The sequence below is a fragment of the Suncus etruscus genome, chromosome 4 (genome assembly GCF_024139225.1).
Source record: "Suncus etruscus isolate mSunEtr1 chromosome 4, mSunEtr1.pri.cur, whole genome shotgun sequence".
Lineage (NCBI taxonomy): Eukaryota > Metazoa > Chordata > Mammalia > Eulipotyphla > Soricidae > Suncus > Suncus etruscus.
This window is the reverse complement of record NC_064851.1, coordinates 160461876-160483746: the sequence shown is the minus strand read 5'-3', so window position 1 is coordinate 160483746 and position 21871 is coordinate 160461876. Positions and strand designations below refer to the sequence as shown.

At 37.8% G+C, this 21871-nt stretch overlaps 1 protein-coding gene across 1 annotated transcript in view; it reads left to right on the top strand.

The window, feature by feature from the left end:
• The window catches only part of SNCAIP (synuclein alpha interacting protein), a 101589-nt gene extending 81124 nt beyond the window's left edge, over window positions 1-20465 (top strand). The window contains 1 exon segment of the mRNA XM_049771389.1: window positions 19893-20465. The gene's annotated coding sequence lies outside the window, so the exon portion shown is untranslated.
• Window positions 20466-21871: the final 1406 nt, after the last annotated feature.

The window sequence follows — 21871 nt, the reverse complement described above, 5'->3', positions numbered from 1 at the left end:
GATGATGTAATGTGTCAGCACAGGGCAGTCAGGAAGTGAATGGTTCTCTGCAGGTCGAAAGAGCCAGGGTGCTCAGTCAAAGAAGCTGAGTGGACTGGTTACAAGCAGCAGTTCTTTTACTCTTAATGAGGGGTGGGGGGAGTTGGCACTTCATTTCCAAGTGACCAGAAAAGGAAACTTTATTTAGGAACAGTAAAACATGTTGTAAGAGGCATAGAACAAGAAGAAAAGTTATTTAATATCTATAGAAGCAACCAAAACAAATAGTATCAGACAATAGCCTAAAAAAAATGTGAAACTTCAAGAAACTATTTAGAACAAATACTGTTATTTTTAAAGGTGACCCAATTACAGGAGATTGTTAAAAACCTATACCAAAAAATAAAAATGAAATTTATAATTATCTTACTTCAAGAAGTGAAAACTCTGATCTTTTTAGGAACTGGGGCAACAAGATTGCCTGACTACTTCCTGCTGACATGGTTCATTTGTCACATTTTAATATCTACCTAATAAAAGATATGACAAAATTTGATTCTTATTGAGTTAAAAATAAATAACGACATTCTGATTTCTATACAAAAGTATAACTACTTGAAAATGAGGTCCTTCACATAATTTCTTTTTTTTTTGTTTGTTTGTTTTTGTTTTTGTTTTTTGGGGGCCACACCCAGTAACACTCAAGGGTTACTCCTGGCTATGTGCTCAGAAGTTGCTCCTGGCTTGGGGGACTATATGGGACACCGGGGGATCGAACCATGGTCCATCCAAGGCTAACGCAGGCAAGGCAGGCACCTTACCTCTAGCGCCACCCCCCAGCCCCTTCACATGATTTCTTAAAGTGATATAAAGGCTAAAGCTTTTCTGAATCTCACAGATGTCAACTTCTAATGAGGCATAATGGAACCCAGAGTTTCTTTTTGGCAACGTCCTCTGTAGAAATATAAGCATAGTCTTTCCCTGAAGGATGAGATTGTCTGCTACCAAACATTTATCAATTTTCACTCATATAAAGAATTAATTATTTTCTGAACCTTTAAATCTTCTTAAAAGTGTTTTTCAGCAACTGTATAAGATTCTCCTTGTAGTAACTTTAAAAAATTTAAAGAGAGTAATGTTAAGGATTGGAAATCAAGTGGAGGCAGTTCCCCTTGCTAGAAAGAGTCCATCCAACCTGAACAACTGACTATAATAGGATTACAAAAATCAGAGAACAAAGTGAGGTGATAGATCTATTGTATATATGAGGCTCGGTTAACTCTGCCACTCACTTTATTTACTGTTTTGTTGTTGTATTATCTGTTATTGTTGGTGGTGGTGTATTATCAAGGAATAATTCTTCTAGAGGCTCAATTTGAACCCTTCAAATTTATTGCAATAATCACCTGAATGACCTTCCCTCCAACCCTATCAATTAGACTGTGCTTTAGTGTAGTTTAGTCTGATGAGCTAGTGAAAGCTCTTGTTGGTTCATGCTACAGAAGAATCTTTGGGGGGGGGGTGTTTTTAAATGTTTATATGTTGTGGGGCTTGGGGGGGCGGTGGTCTCCCAAGTGGTCGTCTCTTACCATCTGGGCCAGATGAGGTCAGATAGCTCCTTTGAGATTGTAGCAATAAGGTTGGTTATCCAATGATGTAAATGATAGTCATTGGTTTGACCCCAGTATTCGGCCCCTACATGACTGGGTTTACATAGCCTTGGAGAGAGATTTGGAGCAGTAGGACTTGACTCGATACAAACACTGGAATCACAATGGAGTTTCTAAGAAAGTTTTATTTTTCCTAGTAAAAAAAAATGGGGGCAATAAATACATGTTAAGAATGTCAGCTCTTTGAGGGAGTTCTGTTAGCTATTTATTTCTCTAAATTGGTCACAGCTTGATAGCAGAGAAGCTAAATTTCTTTTCAATGCCCTTTAAAATTAGATTCAACTCCATTTCTTTGAACAGCTTTCCCAGTGCATTTCAACGGTTGAAGATGACTTTGTTTATAACAAGCGGTTTTATCCTTTACTTTTTCTTATATAAAGGACAAGTTTGGTTTTGAGTTATTACAACTCCAGAGAATGTTTGCAATTATTTGTCTTAAAATGCCAATAAGGCATTTATTTCCCAAAGTTTAAGTCTGTCTGAGATCCGTGACACATCCAGTGAGCACTGATTCCACTCACTGATAAACAGAGGACATTAACCCAGAGGCCCACACTGCTGCTGAGGGGCTCAGCATCAGGAAATCCCTAATCCTTGCTGCCAAATGTGAAAGAGATTTCTTAAAAATATACTAGCATGTGCAAATCCTTGCATTTGACCCTTGACATAATATATCTCTCAGTTAGTAGTCCTGCAACCCCCACTACTACCAAGTGTGGCCCTGATTGCTTCTCAAACACCACCAGCCACCGTTTGCCAGGTTCAGAGTTTAAAAAAAACTGGAAAAAATACATTAACAATAAACATTAGTGTGGCTTTCACTGCCAAAGCATTCACCACCTGGGAATTTATATTCAAAGCCAAGACCTGGTCTCATGCTTTGTACAGATTTCAAGGTTCATCAACAGCCTCTTCAAAGAGAAGGGTTATATTTGATTCAAGATCATGTGAGTGGTGGCTGTTGATCTGCTAAACCCAAATGAAAGATCAGTACATAACCTTTTGTCCTTATTGTCAGGATACCACAGTCAAGAAAAATGACCATGACTATGGAAAATTAGGGGTGAGATACTGGGTGACCACTTTTGCAGGTGTGTGTGTGTGTGTGTGTGTGTGTGTGTGTGTGTTAAGCTCCAGTGAACAATCTCTGCAGAATGAGGAGAAAATGTGGACACCATGCAAAGAGGAAAACTCTTGCTAAAAGACACCATCCCCACCCCCACCATTTACCCTATCTCCTCCCTTCGAAGCCACCAGAACAGCCACATCTTCATAGAGTCTGAAAGGTTTGACCTTCATGCCTTAGTGTGTATTTCACTCATTTATTTTTTAAGGAATCTTGGGGGTTATAAGTTCCAGGAGTTCCACTCTTTAAGCTAGGAATGTATGGTTTAAAATATCTAGACCTTGATGAGTCCTACTGGTGTAAGCTCAGAAAAGTTGGTTAAAGTGTAATGAGAACAAGTGCTTTTAGTTTTACTATAGATATGCACGTGGCTCCTAAAAAGAACACAGGATTGAGTCTTGTCTAATCATTTCTGATATTCCAGCTACAGAGTCCAGAGTTAACCAGCAGCAGTTGGTCCCATATACCCATGGCACTCTCTCTACTTCTGAAAACCCTAGAGTCTCTCTGGTCTCCACCCCTGCACATATTCCCGGCGCTGCTCTGCTCCATCTCTGTCCCTTTCACTTACACCACTGCTGCTTGTAGATTCCAATTCATCCAAGAGTACTACACCTATTTCACACTGAAGAAAGAGAGAAGATATCCCCATTATGAACCATTTCTCCAAATAAACACCCAGGAATGTTTTCTCCTTTGAAATGACCCACAGTTTTGTGGAGTTTCTTTGCCAAAGGTCCTCCACTCTGCAGAAAGAGAACTACAGAGACTCATTAAACAGATTCATAGTGAAGTAGGATGGGTTGACACTAGAAAAAGGTGTCACAACTCAAATTCCATGTTTTCTAGTAGAATCAGATCCCGGAGAGGTAGGATATGAGTATGTGCTGCCTTGAGTAGCCAACAACTGTGGGTAGAATTTTACAGTGGGAATCACTGCCTTAGAAAACCAAAGTCAACTTCTGTATATTCACATTGTATTTCCTTAACCTGGTTCTTTAATAGCCAGATAGCAAAGAGCTCCATCTCTATCTCCAATTTCACTCCAACGAGATTCAGTGTGAATGTGTCCAAAGGGAATGCATATTCTCTAGTGACGGTGATAATCCTTATCTTTTTTTAACTTTATTGAATCACCATGGGACACAGTTAAAAATTGTTGATGATTGAGTAATAAACTTTCTTATGGTGAACATTTTGAAGTACCTTAGCAAGTATTCGGTTGCTTGGTATTTTTTTGTCATGCTGTGTGGAGACAGTGCCAATATTTAACCTTCTTGAAGGCTACCATGCCAGGATTTCCAGTGGACATCCATTCAACAGTGTCTTAGATATTTAGATGTGCTTGTACCATTTGTTTGGGGTCTTCCTAATTCAGAGAGAATTTAAACATATTTTAATTTTTATTAAGATCACGATTTACAGAGTTATACATAGTACAGTTATATCAGGCATACAATGAGCCAATACCAATCGTACCAGAAAGAATTTTTAGAGGCTTCAGTTGGAACAGGGGGAGAGCCATGGGAGATAGAGATGGAGGAGATGCCACTAGAATCTTTCACAGCCCTCTCATATCTTCATTTATACCGCCAGTCTACTGTTGGTACCTGCTCACGTATTGAATAGACATAGAAAAAGGAGGAAGGCCAAGGGAAAGACTATACAAAGGATGGGGACTGCCCTTTTATACAAAAATATGTAGTTTGCCCACATTAGGTCTCTGATCACAGGCTCACCCACCATTAGTTAATTTTGGGAAAGAACCTGATTTTAATACTTTGAACCCGTCCCATGTATCAGTAGATGGAATTGATGGATATGTTCATTAAAGATCTGAAAGAGATCACAAAAACAACAAAATGCCCATATTGGACTGTCAGTGTCAATGCACACAGGCCTGGACTAATCCTCCTAGTCACTTGATATCACCATGGGCTCTAGAAACAGAATCTGTGCCTAGATACCAAGTCAGCAAGTTAGAGTTCTTGCAAAACTGTGATTTTTAAATTTAAACCATTCTCCTTTCCAATTTTGGTCTCTCAGAATGTGAGTTACTATCCAAAAGTGAAATCAAGGACTGGGAAATTATCTGAATAATTCTTGCCAGAATTACCCAAACACATCAGTTCTTTTGAATTCTGGTGATTTGGGACAAAATAATTGAAGGGTTCAAGGAAGCAGGCTTGGATTATCCTGATACTAGTCAGATAAATGCCTCAAATTAACATTTTCTCAGTGTGGACTCAGCTCTAATCATGATAGGTTTGGTGTTCCAGAAAGTGTTCTTTTTTAGGGTTTTTGACCACAGCACCCTTTCTATAAAAGCATAAATATTCCATCCAAGTCTTAATAATATTGTATTTAGACTACAACCTAGAGATTCATTTTAGCTTTTTTATTTTTAATTTAATTTTGAAGTAAATTGCCATGGGGACTCAATAATGCCAATATCTTAATAAAATTCTTCACTCTTGTCACACTCTACCATCATTTCATTTTGCTCCCTTCTGAATCAACAATTTTATTTTATTCCAGATGTCTTCATCTTCACTATTATTGTATATTTGGGAGGGGGGGGTGGCCAGAACACATACAGAGGTATTCAGGAATAACTCCCGCCATGTTCAGGAGACCACGTGCAATCTCTAGAGTTAAATAGGGTCAGCCACAGGCAGTGCAAATTCCTTATATTTCTAAATAATATGCTCACATATACAAGTTTTCAACTTAGGATATCTCTATTTTGGCATCACTATAGAAGATCAAACTGGTAGGTAACACTCATAAAGTATAAATGGTGTACCAGAAATGGTCTAGGGACATTATGCATGATAATAGTTTTCTTCTTCACAATGACTCAGTGTGGTCCATAATATTATAAAATTTTTAAAAATTGAAGCTAAGTACAGAAAATTAGAAACAATACAGATGGTGTATTGGCCCCAAATTACACAATTCTGATGGTAATAAATGATGATGCAAATATTTGAACCTGTCAATTGGTTCCAGAATCTGAGTTCTCCACATTGAACTAAATTTGTGTAATTCTGCAGCACTGCTCCCACCCCACACACACCACACAAACACAAATATTTTCCCTCTTTCCACTGTGGAGTTGTTTCACACTTTGAGGTAAAGTCAGTTTGAATGCTTATTATCATTGTAGCTATCAAAATATTCATCACAGTGGCTCTGTGGGGCATACTAAATTACATTTCTTTTCTTAAATAACTTTATATTTTTCCTGAAAATAATATTTTATGTCTTGGCCTACATTTCATGTCTAAAATCTGCTGGAGGTAGAAATCCGCTTTCAGTGCACTCAATGCCAAGTCCCTTTTGTTCATGAGATACCCTCTTTCCCACTGCTATCACCCCTCATTTCCAATCTGAATCATTCTGAGAAGAGATTTCCTTTTGCTTCTCTCCTCTGTGAAGAATCTGATTTTCTATATATTTTTCCTTGGTAAATATTATTATTCCCAAAGGATATGAAGAGGTACTTTTTTTTTTAACTTTTGCCAATATAAAAGTGCTGTCAATTTGTCTATTAGATCAAGAATGTTTGTTTGGGTATATAATTTTAGATGAAAAGCTATGATCCAGTTAAAATTCTAAACACATTCTTTTTAATTTTTCTGTTCCTTCTAATTTGTCTGTTGAGCTCTATTCTACTCCCTAATCCCTTAGAAGCTTCTGTGATTTTCTCTTTTTCCCCAAATACTTTGATTTCTTGATACTTTGCCATGATTCTATTTTTGTCCTTGTGATGTGGTATTCAGCAGACTTTTTCAATCTCAAAGCTTAGATGCTTCAATTCTGGGAAATGTTTTTGTAGAATTTCTTTGAAAATGTTTTTATTCTCCAATTTATCTTAAGCTATTCTTTTTTGGGGGGTTGACACACCCAGCGGTGCTCAGGGGTTACTCCTGCCTCTGCCAGGAGCTATTTCTGAGCACATAGCCAGGAGTAACTCCCGAGTGTCACCCGGCGTGGCCCAAAAACAAAAACAAAAGACACATAGCGACAATTTTTTTTAAGTTCTCACCTTCATATATTACTTTATATACTTGCACTTCCAATTCTCTGTCCTTTTTTAATCCTTGTCGGGTTTGTTTTTCATAGAAGCACTTTCCTTATATATGAATGCCTTACATTGTTGATTCCCAGTGCAATTATATTTAAGTATAAGAACTGAAACTGAATAGAACGTCTGGCTCTTTGGGAAGGCTCTGTAACTAATTAATATAGCTTTTCATGCACAGAGGATTGTTGTTGAGAAACTCACTAATTGTCAGGACTTTTCTCTAAAAATCTCTTGATTTTTCAAGATAAGGAAACTCTGGTCTCTACTTTAAAATAAAACAAAACAAAGTCAGATACAGGGAGAAAGTAAAACATGTTATGTTGCATCCATGTTTTATTCACTTAATCCCACTGTCTCCACCCCACTCCAGCTACATTCACTGGAGTGCCTTGGTTCCTGCTTTTTGGGAAGGACTTTCCAGTATCTATCCCTCCTGGAATAGGGTAAGTCACTTGACTACCTGGAATTGAACAAATAATCTAGGGTATAAAACAAATTCTCCAAAAGAAGTTCAAATAATCTTCCTATGTTCGGTGCTCATGCAGTGCCCTTTGTCATTTTCGTAAGACATTTTTTATTCCTGCATCTCTCAGTTTAAATTATTACAAGGCCATTTACCACAAGCCAATGGAGAATATTATTCTCCATGGAGATAAACTAGAAGCCTTTCCTCTAAAATCTGGTTCAAAATGAGGTTGCCCTGTCACCACTCTTATTCAACATAGTGCTGAAAGTTCTTGTCATAGCGATTAGGCAAGAAAAGGATATCAAGCGCATCCAGATAAGAAAGGAAGATGTCATGCTCTCACTTTTTGCAGATGACATAAAACTATATTTAGAAAACTTGAAAGACTCTACCAAAAAGCTTCTAGAAAAAATAAATTCATATAGTTGAGTGGCAGGTTACTAAATTAACATGCAAAAATCAATGGCCTTCTTATACATCAATAATGATAGAGAAGAAATGGATATTAAAAAAAAAAAATCCCAGCAACAATGATGGATAGGAACCTCTAGTACCATAAAGACTCTATCCTAGACCCTGTCCTATGACCTGCGCAAATACCAAGATCGCTAGCTACAGTGCCTTGATTTTCTCACCCACAACTGAGAGGAAAGTTTCCTGGCACCACAAAAAAGCCTTTGGGATGGGGCAATGAGTATATATGGAGCCAGAGGTTGATCCCATGATAGTATGCTTCAAGGTTGGAGAAATGCTGAATCTCTTAGGCCACAGGAATTCCCTTTCTTCTCCAATGCTTATTGTGCCTATGCAAAAAAAAAAAAAGTAGGGGAATGCCAAACCCTGCCACTCCAGCACCCTTTCTTTTTCTTGTTTTGTTTTGATTTATTAGTTTTTGACTTTATTTTTCTTCTCTTTTTTCTTCCACTTTTCTCTTTTTTTTTTTTTTCACTCTTGTGGTTATTATTTGGTGATTTTTTTTTAAATCTTTCTTTGTCGCGTGCACTTTTTTTTCTTTCATTTTTCTTTTTTTTTCTCCTCTTCTTTCTTTTTTTGGTAGTTGTTACCAATTTTTTTTCTTCCTTTTTTTCTTATCCTCTTTATCTCCAATGATGGTGGAATGGATGCTCAATCTACAACAAGCTGTAAAGTGGAGACCAGTTGCACTAACATTCTGGGGGGTAAAGGAGGGAGAAATGGGATACATGCTGGGAACAGGGTTGGAGGGAGGACAGCACTGGTGGTGGGAATGCCCCGAATTCATTGTCACTATGTACCGCAAATAATTCTGTGAAAGATTTGTAATGCACTTTGGTCACAATAAAAATTAAAAAAAAAATCCCATTCACATTAGTGTCCCATAAACTCAAATGTCTCAGACTAAACTTAACTAAAGGTGTGAAGGACCTGTACAAAGAAAACTACAAAACCCTGCTTCAAGAAATAAAACAGGACACACAAAAATGGAGACACATACCCTGCTCATAGATTGGGAGGATTAACAAATACTTCCCAAAGCATTGGACAGATTTTTTAATTTTTTTATTATTTAAAAATCTTGATTACAAATATAATTGTGATTAGGTTTCAGTCATGTAAAGAACACCCCCTTCACCAGTGCAACATTCCCACCACCAATGTCTCAAATCTCCCTCCAACCCACCCCACACCCACCTGTACTTTAGACGGGCTTTCCAGTTCCCTCCTTCATTCACATGATTATGGTAGCTCTCAGTGTAGTTATTTCTATAACTGCACTCACCACTCTTTGTGGTGAGCTTCATGAAGTGAGCTGGAAGTTCCAGCCCTCCTCTCATTGTCTCTGAGGAATGTTGCAAAAATGACTGTTATTTTTCTTAAAACCCATAGATGAGTGAGACTATTTTGTGTGTGTCTATCTCTCCCTCTGACTTATTTCACTCAGCATGATAGACTTCATGTACATTCATGTATAGGAAAATTTCATGACTTCATCTCTCTTGATGGCTGCATAATATTTCATTGTGTATATGTACCAAATTTCTTTAGCCATTTGTCTGTTGAAGAGCATTCCAGAGCCTGCCTATTGTGAATAGTGCTGCAGTAAATATAGGTGTGAGGAAGGGTTTTTTGTATTGTATTCTTGTGTTCCTAGAGTATATACCTAGGAGTGGAATAGCTGGATCTATTGGGAGCTCAATTTCCAGTTTTTGGAGGAATCTCCATCGCTTTTCATAGAGGTTGGACTAGACGGCATGCCACCAGTGGATAAGAGTTCCTTCTCTCCACATCCCCGCCAGCACTTATTGTTTCTTATTCTTTGTGATGTGCACCAATCTCTGTGGTGTGAGGTAGAATCTCATCTTTGTTTTAATTTGGCATCTCCCTGATGATCAGTGATGAGGAGCATTTTTTCATGTGCCTTTTGGTCATTTGGTATTTCTTTTTTTATCAAAGTGTCTGTTCATTTCTTCACCCATTTTTTGATGGGATTAGATGTTTTTTCTTGTAAAGTTCTGTCAGTGCCCTGTATATTTTGGATTTTAGCCTCTTATCTAATGGTATTTGGTGAATAGTTTCTCCAACACAGTGGGTGGCTCATATCTGGGCACTATTTCTTTTGAGGTGCAGAAGCTTCTCAGCTTAATGTATTCCCATCTGTTTATCTCTGCTTCCAATTGTTTGGAGAGTGCAGTTTTCGTCATTGAAGATGCCCTTTAGTCTCATTGTCATGGAGTGTTTTTACCGACGTGTTGTTCTATATACCTTATGGTATCAGGTCTGATATATAGGGTCTTTAAATCCATTTGGATTAAATTGGATTAAATTAAATCCATTTGATTAATTTTCATACATGATGTTAACTGGGGGTCTTATGTTCACTTTTTTTGCAAGGGCTAACCAGTTCTGCCTACTCCAACTTGTTGAAGAGGTTTTCCCAGCTACAGTTAGGATTTCTTGCTCCTTTGTCAAAGATTAGGTGATTGGTATGTCTGGGGAACATTGCCTGAGAATTCAAGCCTATTCCACTAATCTGAGGGTCTGTCTTTATTCCAATACCATGCTGTTTTGATAACTATTGCTTTGTAGTACAGTTTAAAGTTGGGAAAAGTAATGCCTCCCATTTTCCTTTTCCCTAGGAGTGCTTTAGCTATTCAAGGGTGTTTATTGTTCTAGATAAACTTCATAAGTGTTTGATCCACTTCTTTGAAGAATGTCATGAGTTACCTTTAGAGGGATCACATTAAATCTGTGCAATGCTTTGGGGAGTATTGTCATTTTAATGATGTTAATCATACCAATCCAGAGCAGGGTATGTGTTTCCATTTCCATGTGTCCTCTCTTATTTCTTAAAATAGGGCTTTATACTTTTCTTTGTATAGGTCCTTCAGGTCTTTGGTCAAGTTGATTCCAAGATATTTGAGTTTGTGTGGCACTAATGTGAATGGGATTGCCTTCTTGACATCTATCACTTCCCTATCATTATTGGTGTATAGAAAGGCCATTGATTTCTGTGTGTTAATTTTTGTAGCCTGCCATTTTGCTATATGAGTTTGTTTCTAGAAGCTCTTTGGGAGAGTCTTTAGGGTTTTCTAAGTATAGTATCATGTCATCTGCAAGCAGTGAGCGCTTAACTTCTTCCTTTCCTATCTGGATTCCCTTGATATCTTTTTCTTGCCTGATCGCTATAGCAAGAACTTCCAGTACTATGTTGAAGAGGAGTGGTGAGAGCGGACAGCCTTGTCTTGTACCAGAATTTAGAGGAAAGGCTTTTAGTTTTTCTCCATTGAGGATAATATTTGCCATTGGCTTGTGGTAGACGGCTTTAACTAGATTGAGAAAGGATCCTTTCATTCCCATCTTGCTGAGTGTTTTGATCAAGAATGAGTGTTGGACCTTATCAAATGCTTTCTCTGCGTCTATTGATATGATCATGTGATTTTTTATTTTTCTTGTTATTGATGTTGTATATGATGTTGATAGATGTACGGATGTTAAACCATCCTTGCATTCCTGGGATCAAACCTACTTGGTCATATTGTATGATCTTCTTGATGATGCATTGGATTCTATTTGTCAGGATTTTGTTGAAGATCTTTGCATCAGGGATATTGGTCTGTAATTTTTTTGGCAGCATCTCTGTCTGGTTTTGGTATCAAGGTGATGTTGGCTTCATAAAAGCTGTTGGGGAGTGTTCCCCATTTTTTGTTCAATTTCATGGCAGAGCCTGGCTAGAATTGGTAGTAGCTCCTCTTGAAAGGTTTGAAAGAATTCACTTAGAAATTCATCTAGACCTGGGCTTTACTTTTTGGGCAGATGTTTGATTCCAGTTTCAATTTCCTCAATCGTGATGGGGGTGTTTAGATATGATACATCCTTCTTACTTAACTGTGGAAGGTTATAAGTGTCCAAGGAATTTATCCATTTCTTCAAGGTTCTCATGTTTAGTAGCATAAAGTTTCTCAAAGTAGTCTCTGATTACCCTTGGATCTCTGCAATATCTGCCATGATCTCCCCCTTTTCATTTCTAATACGGGTTATCAGGTTTCTCTCTCTTTCTTTCTTTGTGAGTTTTGCCAATGGTCTATCAATCTGTTTATTTTTCCAAAGAACCAACTTCTGCTTTCATTCACCTATCAGATTGTTTTTTGGGTTTGAACTTCATTGATTTCTGCTCTCAGCTTTGTTATTTTCTTCTGTCTCCCTATTTTTGGGTCCTTTTGTTGAGCATTATCTAATTTTATGAGCTGCATCATTAAACTATTCAGGTAGGGCCCCTTCTCCTTCCTGATGTGTGTTTGCAAAGCTATAAATATTCCTCTCAGGAACGCTTTTGCTATGTCACATAGATTCTGGTAGTTTGTGTCTTCATTATCATTTGTTTTCAGGAAAGTTTTGATTTCCTCTTTGATTTCATTGCGGACCCACTAGTTGTTCAGTAGCAGGCTGTTTAATTTTCAATTGTTAAAGTTTTTCTTCCGTGTGCCTTTGTAGTTCACATCTAATTTCAGAGCCTTGTGGTCAGCAAAGGTATCCTGCAAGATTTCTATCCTCTTGATTTTATGAAGGTATGTTTTATGTGTCAGCATGTAGTCTATCCTGGAGAATGACCCATGTCCATTGGAGAAGAATGTGTATCCAGGTTTTTTGGGGTGGAGTGTCCTATATATATATACTAGTCCACTTTCTTCCATTACACTTTTCAGGGCTAGTATGTTTTTGTTGTGTTTCAGTCTGTTAACCTATCAAGTGTTGACCAGGCCCGTGTTGATGTCTCCCACAATTATTGTGTTATTATTGACGTCAGTTTGTTGTCAGGAATTGTATTAAATAATTTGCTGGTCTCTCATTGGTTGCATATATGTTTAATAGTCTGATTTCTTCCTGTTGCACATATCCCTTGATTAGTACATAGTGTCCATCTTTGTCTCTTACAAGTTTTCTGAGTATAAAGTTGGTGTCATCAGATATTTATATGGCCACCCCTGCTTTTTTTAAGTGTTTGTTTGCTTGGATGATTTTCCTCCAGCCTTTGATTTTGAGTCTATGTTTTTTCTGACTATTCAGGTGTGTTTCTTGTAGGCAGCAGAAGGTTTGGATTCATCTTTTTGACCCATTTTGCCACTCTGTGTCTTTTAATTGGTGAATTTAGTCCATTGACATTGAGAGAGATGATTGTCATAGGATTTAATGTCATCTTTTGTAGATAAGTTTGCTGTGTTTGTTGGTCTCTCTTGTCTTAAAGTAGACCTGTCAGTTTTTCCTTTAAGGCTGGTTTTTCATTCTGTGAAGTTTCTGAGCTGTTGTTTTATCCATGAAGCTATATATCTTTCCTTCAACACTGAATGTGAGTCGGGCTGGTGCAGTATTCTCGGTGAGGCACCCATTTCATTCAGTCTTGTCACAATATCCCACCACTGTCTTTTGGCCTTGAGAGTTTCTTGTGACATGTCTGCTGTAAGTCTTAGGGATGGTCCTTTGAATGTAATTTTCTTTTTTAATCTTGCTGCTTTCAGAATTCTATTTCTATCTTTGGAATTTGTCATCATAATGAGGGATGTGTCTTGGGGTGTTTTCTTTGGGTCTCTTTAGCTGGTACTCTTCAGGCATGCAGGATTTGATTGCATGTAGTCCTTAACTCTGTGAGTGTCTCTTTGTTGGTGTCTTTGACAGTTGATTCTTCCTGGAGATCTTCTACCTGGGCCTCTGGGACTCCAATGATTCTTATGTTGTTTCTGTTGAGTTTATCAAAGACTTCTATTTTCATCTGTTCATATTTCCCTTGAGTACTTTTTCCATTACCTGTTCATTTGTCTTAAGGTTGTTTTTTTTAATTTCTTCTGTTGTGTTGAGTTTTTCTGCATCTCATCTTCCAGCACGCCAATTCTGTCCTCATCTTCTGTACCTTGCTGGCGAGGCCATCCACTGAGGTTTTCAGTTGAGCTACCGTGTTTTTCAGATCTGTTATTTCAGTTTGGAGTTTTCTGATTTCTGTCTTTGTGTTCTGTTCAGATCAATCTATGCTTTCTTTGAGTTCTACAAACATCTTCCTTATTTTTATTCTAAACTCCTTATCTGAGAGGTTAATCAGATGGTTGGAATTTTTTTAGGTCATCCGCACTATTGTCTTCATTCTCTGTGCATGGTCTTTGCCTGCGAGGTTTCCCCATTGTTACGCTTGCAGTGTGATTTTTTTCTGTGTGTTGTGGTGGGGTTCATTGGTTAGACAGAGTACGCGGCTGCGAAGCAAAGTGGAGCAGCATGATCTTCTGGAGTCTCTGGGAGAGCTATTTTTCTGGACCCTTTTCGGCCCACTCCCAAGAGGTTCAGGAGACAGGACAGTGGAAAAACATGCACAGGCAACACTTACAGTTTCTCACAGTCGGGAACCACTGGGTAGGCATAAATATTCCCAGCCTGACGTCACAAACAGGGGACTTCCCTTTCTGCAGAATGCTGCAGATACCCAGTTTTCATGGTCAGACACAGTTCCTTGGCATTCCTGGCCCTTGGATGAGCCTCTGGGAGAGTTATTTTTCTGGGCCCTTTTTGGCCCACTCCAAGAGGTTCAGGAGACAGGACAGTGGAAAAAACACACAGGCAACACTTACAGTTTCTCACAGTCGGAAACCACTGGGAAGGCATTAATATTCCCAGCCTGAAGTCACAAACAGGGGACTAGCCTTTCTGCAGATTACTGCAGATAGCCGGTTTTCATGGTTGGACACAGTTCCTTGTCATTCTGGCCCTTGATGAGCCTCTGGGAGAACTATTTTTCTTGACCCTTTTCAGCCCACTTCCAAAAGGTTCAGGAGACAGGAGAGTTGAAAAACATGCACAGGCAACACTTGCATTGGACAGATGTAATGCAATCCCTCTAAGGATACCTATGAAATTCTTTAAAGAAGTGGATCAAACACTCCTGAAATTCATCTGGAACAATAAACACCTGAGAATAGCTATAGCTACCCTTGGCAAAAGGAATATGGTGAGGTATCACTTTTCACAACTTTAAACTGTACTACAAATCTATAGTCATTAAATCAGCATGGTATTGGGGAAAGAAGGCAAACCCTCAGATCAGTGGAATAGACTAGAGTACTCAGAGAATGTTCTCCAGACATACATTTAACTCATCATTGATAAGGGGGGAAAGAATGCAAAATAGAGCAAGGAAAGCCTGTTCAACAAGTGGTGTTGGGACAACTGGTCAGCCACTTGCAATAAAACGAACTCAGATCTTCATGTAACACTATGCACAAAGGTCAAATGCAAATGGACTAAAGACCTTGATATCAGACCTGAAACCATAAGATATATAGAACAATACATAGGTAAAACACTCCAAGACATTGAGTCTAAAGAATACATCCTACTTGGTCATGTTGGTGACTTCTTGATGAGGCATTCCATCCAATTGACTACGATTTTATTGAGGATTTTTGCATCTGTGTTTATCAGGGATATTGGTCTGGAGTTCTTTTTATTTATAGCATCTCTTTTTGGTGTTGGTATCAGGAGGATGTTAGCTTTATGAAAAGCTTTTATAGATTTTATGTTAGGTTTTTAAGAAAAAAACTATTTGGGAGTGTTTCTGTTGCTTCAATTTCCTGGAAAAGCCAGAAAAGTATAGGCATTAGGACCTCTTGGTTTTTATTTTCTTGGTTTTTGGGTCACACCCGGCAGTACTCAGGAGTTACTCCTAGCTCTTACATTCAGAAATTATGCCTGGCAGGCACGAGGGATCATATGGGATGCCAGGATTTGAACCACTATCTTTCTGCATGCAAGGCAAACATACCTACCTTCATGCTATCTCCCAGCCCCTTGTATGTCTGAAAGGATTTATTAGTAAATTCATGGGCTTGGGCTTTTGTTTTTGGGCAGATTTTTGATTACCATTGTTAATTTCCTCAATAGTGATGAGTCTATTTAGATATGCTAGATCATCTTGGTTCAAAGCTTGGGAGGTTATAAGAGTCCAAGAATCCTATTCATTTCTTCCAGGTTTTCATGTTTTGTGGCATATAGTTTTTCAAAGTAATTTTCTTTTTTTTTTTGGTTTTTGGGCACTCCCCTGCGGTGCTCAGGGGTTACTCCTGGTTGTCTGCTCAGAAATAGCTCCTGGCAGGCACGGGGACCATATGGGACACCGAGATTCGAACCAAACCACCTTTGGTCCTGGATTGGCTGCTTGCAAGGCAAATGCCGCTGTGCTATCTCTCCGGGTCCCTCAAAGTAATTTCTAATTACCCTTTGAATCTCTGCTTTTTTTTTTTTTTATCTCTTGGGCTGCTTTTCTTTAGATCTCTTTTGGCTGGTACTCATTGGGCATGTAGAATTTGGTTGCATACACCCTTTATCTTTTTGAGTTTCTCTGCAATGATGTCCTTGATTGTTAATATTTTATAAGGGTTATTTTCTGGGTCTCTGAGACTTGGATCCAATGATTCTTAAGTTTTTTCTGTTGATTTTATAAAAGACTTCTATTATCTGTTCACATTCTTTGGGGACCTTTCCTATTATTGTCTGATAATTTGTTTTGAGGCTCTTTTCCAACCTCTTATGTTGTATGTAGTTGTCATGCATCTCTTATTCCAGATCACTGACTTTTATTCTATAGGACAGGCTTTCCAATGAGGTTTTCATTTTGCCTACCATGTTTTTCAGCCCTGTTATTTCAGTTTGAAGTTTTCTTATTTCTACTCTCTCAGATTCTCTTGATTATTATCTGTAGCTTGTTCAGTTCATTCCATGCTTACTTTTAGTTCGAATATTCTCCATATTTCTTCTCTAAAGTCATTATATGAGAGTAAATCAGTGGTTTATACTTTTCAGGTTATCAAACTTACCATCTTCATTCTCTAAACTTGGTGGAAATCTGCATGTTTTCCCATTATCACGATTGTAGTAATGTTTTCTATGTCACATGCTGGCGTTTCTTGAGTAGGAGGAGCACATGGCTGTGGAGTAGACTGAAGCAGCCTTTAGAGTTTTCTGAGGAATATCCAAATAGTTCTCTATAAAAAAAAAAAGGCTGGGCTAGTCAATATTCCTAACCAGAGTGAATAAGAATTTCTCTCTTGGCCAGAGAGATAGCATGGAGGTAGGGCATTTGCCTTGCATGCAGAAGGACGGTGGTTTGAATTCTGGCATCCCATATGGTCCCCTGAGTCTGCTAGAAGTGATTTCTTTTTTTATTTACATTTTATTTAAACACCTTTATTGCATACATGATTGTGTTTGGGTTTCAGTCATGTAAAGAACACCACCCATCCACCAGTGCAACATTCCCTTCACCAATGTCCCAAATCTTCCTCCTACCCACCCCAACCCCTGCCTGTACTCTACACAGGCTTTCTATTTCCCTCATACATTCTCATTATTAGATAGTTCGAAATGTAGTTATTTCTCTAAACTAAACTCATCCCTGTTTGTGGTGAGCTTCATGAGGTGAGCTGTAACTTCCAGCCCTTCTCTCTTTTGTGTCTGAAAGTTATTATTGCAAGAATGTCTTTCATTTTTTTAAAGCCCATAGATGAGTGAGAGCATTCTGCATTTTCTCTCTCTCTTGACTTATTTCACTCAGCATAATAGATTCCATGTACATCCATGTATTGAAAAATTTCATGACTTCATCTCTCCTGACAGCTGCATAATATTCCATTGTGTATATGTACCACAGTTTCTTTAGCCATTCGTCTGTTGAAGGGCATCTTGGTTGTTTCCAGAGTCTTGTGATGGTAATTAGTGCTGCAATGAATATAGGTGTAAGGAAGGGATTTTGTGTATTGTATTTTTGTGTTCCTATGGGCATATTTCTAGGAGTAGTATAGCTGGATCATATGGGAGCTTGGTTTCCAGTTTTTGGAGGAATCTCCATATTGCTTTCTATAAACTAGATGACATTTCCACCAGCAGTGGATAAGAGCTCCTTTCCACATCTCCACCAACACTGTTTGTTCTCATTCTTTGTGATGTGTGCCAATCTCTGTGGTGTGAGGTGGTACCTCACAGTTGTTTTGATTTTCATTTCCCTGATAATTAGTGATGTAGAGAATTTTTAGGAGTGATTTCTAAGTGTAGCCGGGAGTAACCCCTGAGCACTGCCAGGTGTGACCCCCCCCCCAAAAAAAAGAAGAATCCATCTCTCTCTGCATCCAATTTCTCCCACACTGGGTGTTTGTTCTTGTTCTTTCTGATATGTGCCATTCTCTGTGGCATAAGATAGTACGTCATTGTTGTTTTAATTTGCATCTCCCTAATGATTACTGATGTGGATCATTTTGTCATGTGACTTTTAGTTATCTGTTTTTTTCCTCTGAGGAAATATCTGCTCACTTCTTCTCCCCGTATTTGGATGGGCCTACATAGTATTTTTTTCTGAGTTTTACCAGTGTCTTGAATATCTTAGCTATCAACCCCTTATCATATTTGTATTAATTAAATAGTTTTTTCCATTCCACGGGTAGCCTTTGTATCCTAGTCACCATTTCCTTTGAGGTGCAGAAACTTCTCAGTTTAATGTAGTGCCATTTGTTTATTTTTCCTTGTTTGGCCAGTGGTGTTTCTTTTTTGAAGATATCTTTAGTTTTGGTATCACAGAATGTAGTATTCTGCTTACATTTTCCTCTATGTACCTTTTGCAATGTAGTCTTCTGCCTACGTTTTCCTCTATGTGCCTTATAGTTTTAGGTCTGATATCAAGGTCTTCCATCCATTTTGATGTGACCTTTTTTCATGGTATGAAATAGAGGTCTGAGTTCACTCTCTTGGATGTAGATGATCCATTTTCCAAACACCACTTGTTCAAGAGGCTTTACTTGGTCCACTTTGTATTTCTTGCCCCTTTATCAATGATTAATTGATCACTGACCTGCGTGTCTGCCTACATTTTTTAAACAATCTAATGTGTTTACCTTCTTCCTGCACATAAAAAGTTCATATTTTATTTAGGTAAGGTCAATTAAAATAATGATTACAATTGTTATTGGTGCTTTAGTAATTTAATACTTACTAGGTTAAACTCTACTTTGAGTCCAAACTATAGGTCTTTGTAAGCAACATTTTGAATCCATAAAGCGCTGCTTGAGTTTTTCCTTCATCCATGTGTTTTCTTGATAATGAAAACCATTCCAAGAATCAAGTTATTTATGTCATGTTGCACCAAGATGGAATTTACTAACCCAGGGCTTGTTCATCTTAAGGAGCTAGGTCCTCTCAGGTATTATATCCAATATACAACTAACATCTTCATGAAAATTAAGGCATCTTTCCCATAGAAAATGTGCAAAAAAAACAAAGTTATTAAAATCCTTGAGTTTATATTTCCTTGTACAGACTTCCTAATATCAAGTAGTAAGTAGAAAATAGCACTACTGAAAAAAATAGCACTATTGTTCCCTAGTTTTCTCTTCTTCTTTTAAATAGATCTACCTACTGTCAGTGTACTTCTTAGTCAATTATTACATCCTACATCCAACAAAATTACACCCTTTATCAATATTTTTTTCCATTTGGGGGCCATGTCCAGCAATTCTCAGGGGTGAATACTGACTCTACATTCAGAATTTACTATTTTCAGGGCTTGGGGAAATATATGGAATGCCAGGGATTGAACCAGAGTCATCTACAAGCAAGGCAAATGTCCCCCACCTACTGTGCTATCACATGGATTCCTTTTATTAAAACTTCCAAGACCCCAGATGATTAAGATATAAAATGGAATCCATGTCAATAAAATTGGAAATATCTCATTTTACGTGGCCAGCAGTACATACTTCTTTTCCAGTATAAAATTCTGATACATTTATTTGACTATAGCATTCTCTCTGGATTGGAAATTACTTCTGAAGTAGAATTAAAAAGTGCACAGTCAGTATGTGTTATTACATGACTGTTGCTTTTATTGTTTAAAGAGTGGTTTATATGAAAAGAGAATTATTTGCCCACTGGAATGAAGCGTTCTTCGTGTGGGTTGTGTGAGGATAATTTCCATTTTGGGGTGAGCTGTTGAACAGTGTTGTCTTGTTACTTGACCATAATTTTATCTAATTTCAGCCTTGTGGTTTCTTTTCTGCTTAGGCATAATGACATCAATAGAAAAATGAAGAAATCCTACAGCATAAAGCACATTGCTGAGCCAGAGTCAAAAGAACTCTTCCTGTAAATCACTTTTTATTATCTCCCATCACTGCCCTTGGGACACCCTTGGAAACTTCCTGACCATCCTCTGTGGAAATAAACCATGACAACGAAGCCTCACCAGCAGAACAACAAAGTATAAGGATGCCTTAAATTTATAGTAGCAGACTATATAATACACATTTTGGGGTGCTATTTGTATATAATAACTTGTTTTTAAAGAGATGCTGTTTAAAAGCATGAATTGGCTTATGTTTTTAATATGTCTTTCATATGTTTTTAAGAATGAATTCATTCATAGGTCCTAAACCAGCCTCTGATGCTATTTTGAATGTCAACCTTTGCATGAATGTTCACTAGTATTGGCAGATCTTCCCTCTCCCCATAATATGGGCAATTTGGGCTCAGCATCTCAGTGAGACCAGGTCAGTGGTATTGTTTTCTGTCAAGAGTGATTTTTTCTGTCATTTCTACTTTTTTGTATAAAGGAAATAAAACAATGCTAACAGCCAACTCTCTGCTTGGTTTACCTACTTTCTAATGCATCTGTGATATTCTTATTTTTAAGGAACTTCAAAAATATTTTGCTTGCTAGTACTTTATTTTTGGAAAAAGCTGCTCAGTTTAACTGTTTCTTTGCAGGGGTCAAATAACTCTTTCTAGTTTTAAATGCTAAGAGATCTTAAAATAAACAAAGTCAGTCAGTCCTCTCTCTCTCTCTCTTCAAGTTACAGTGTTCATATGAAAAAAGCATTAATGGTGGCTGAAGATTCATCCTTTTCCAGGTCACTTTTTTCAGCTTCTTAGCACATTCTGAGGCCTGTTACCTTTAGGAGAAATTGTGGCTCGCAAGTTCAAAGTAGCCTATTGGTACGATTAGTTTTGTGCATGTGACCCATAATTTCCGTAAGGCTCCATACTATTATAATAAACAAACATAATAAACATCAAGAATTTTCTTCTCAAATTGTTGAAATATCTTTAAGAGGTCTATCAATTATTAGTAAGAAAAATTGTAACCTTATTCGTAGAAGGGAACATCCCCAGACCAGTCTGAGTTAAAAGGAACCTTATTGCAACCAAAACAATTGGAACCCAGTGGACAAAGCATTTTGAGAACAGAATAGAAAGGAATCCTGCTATGTGAGTTATTTTAAAACCTGGAACTTTATGAGATACACTAGAATATAGAAGGAGGAGGGGCCCACACATTAGTACAACAAGTCAGGCTTTGCATAAAATCAACCTGCGTTTGATTCCTGGCAACCCACCTGGTCCCCCACATCTGTCAGGAATGATATCTAAATTCAGAGCCAGAAGAAGTCCTAGTCAACTCTGTATGTTCCCCCTCCAAACCAAAAATAAATAAGTAAAATATAGGCACTAATATTTCAGCATATCTTATGTGCTAGCCCTGCTTATATGGAAAAATTATTACCACTTTTTATAGGTTAGGAAATTAAACTTTAGAAAAACTGAATCCTGTGTCCAAGGGGATTCTACTGATCCAATTAGAATTGGCTTTGAATATAGTATATTATATAGTGAATATATATTATATTATATATTATATTTGAATATAGTATCATGTTCCCAGTATACGATTAGCTATAACTAACCTTCATTATGGACATCCCTTTAGAGCTTTGTGCATTGAGACTCATGTATCATAATTTGGAGTTTACTTCTGGTCAGCTCTTTGGGGATTAGAGCATGAGACGCTATCACTGTGCCAACTATGGAAAAGGGTAAAATTAGCCTACATACACAACTAAAAGGTAGGTGGTTCCTTCCCATATACAGAGCAACAGAACTACATTTTCAGCCATTTGTTTTTAGTTTGGATCCTTCTTTTAGAGCCAGATGCCATATATGCTTGTGCATTATTCACATTGTCTTTTTGTCATAGTAAATGCCTA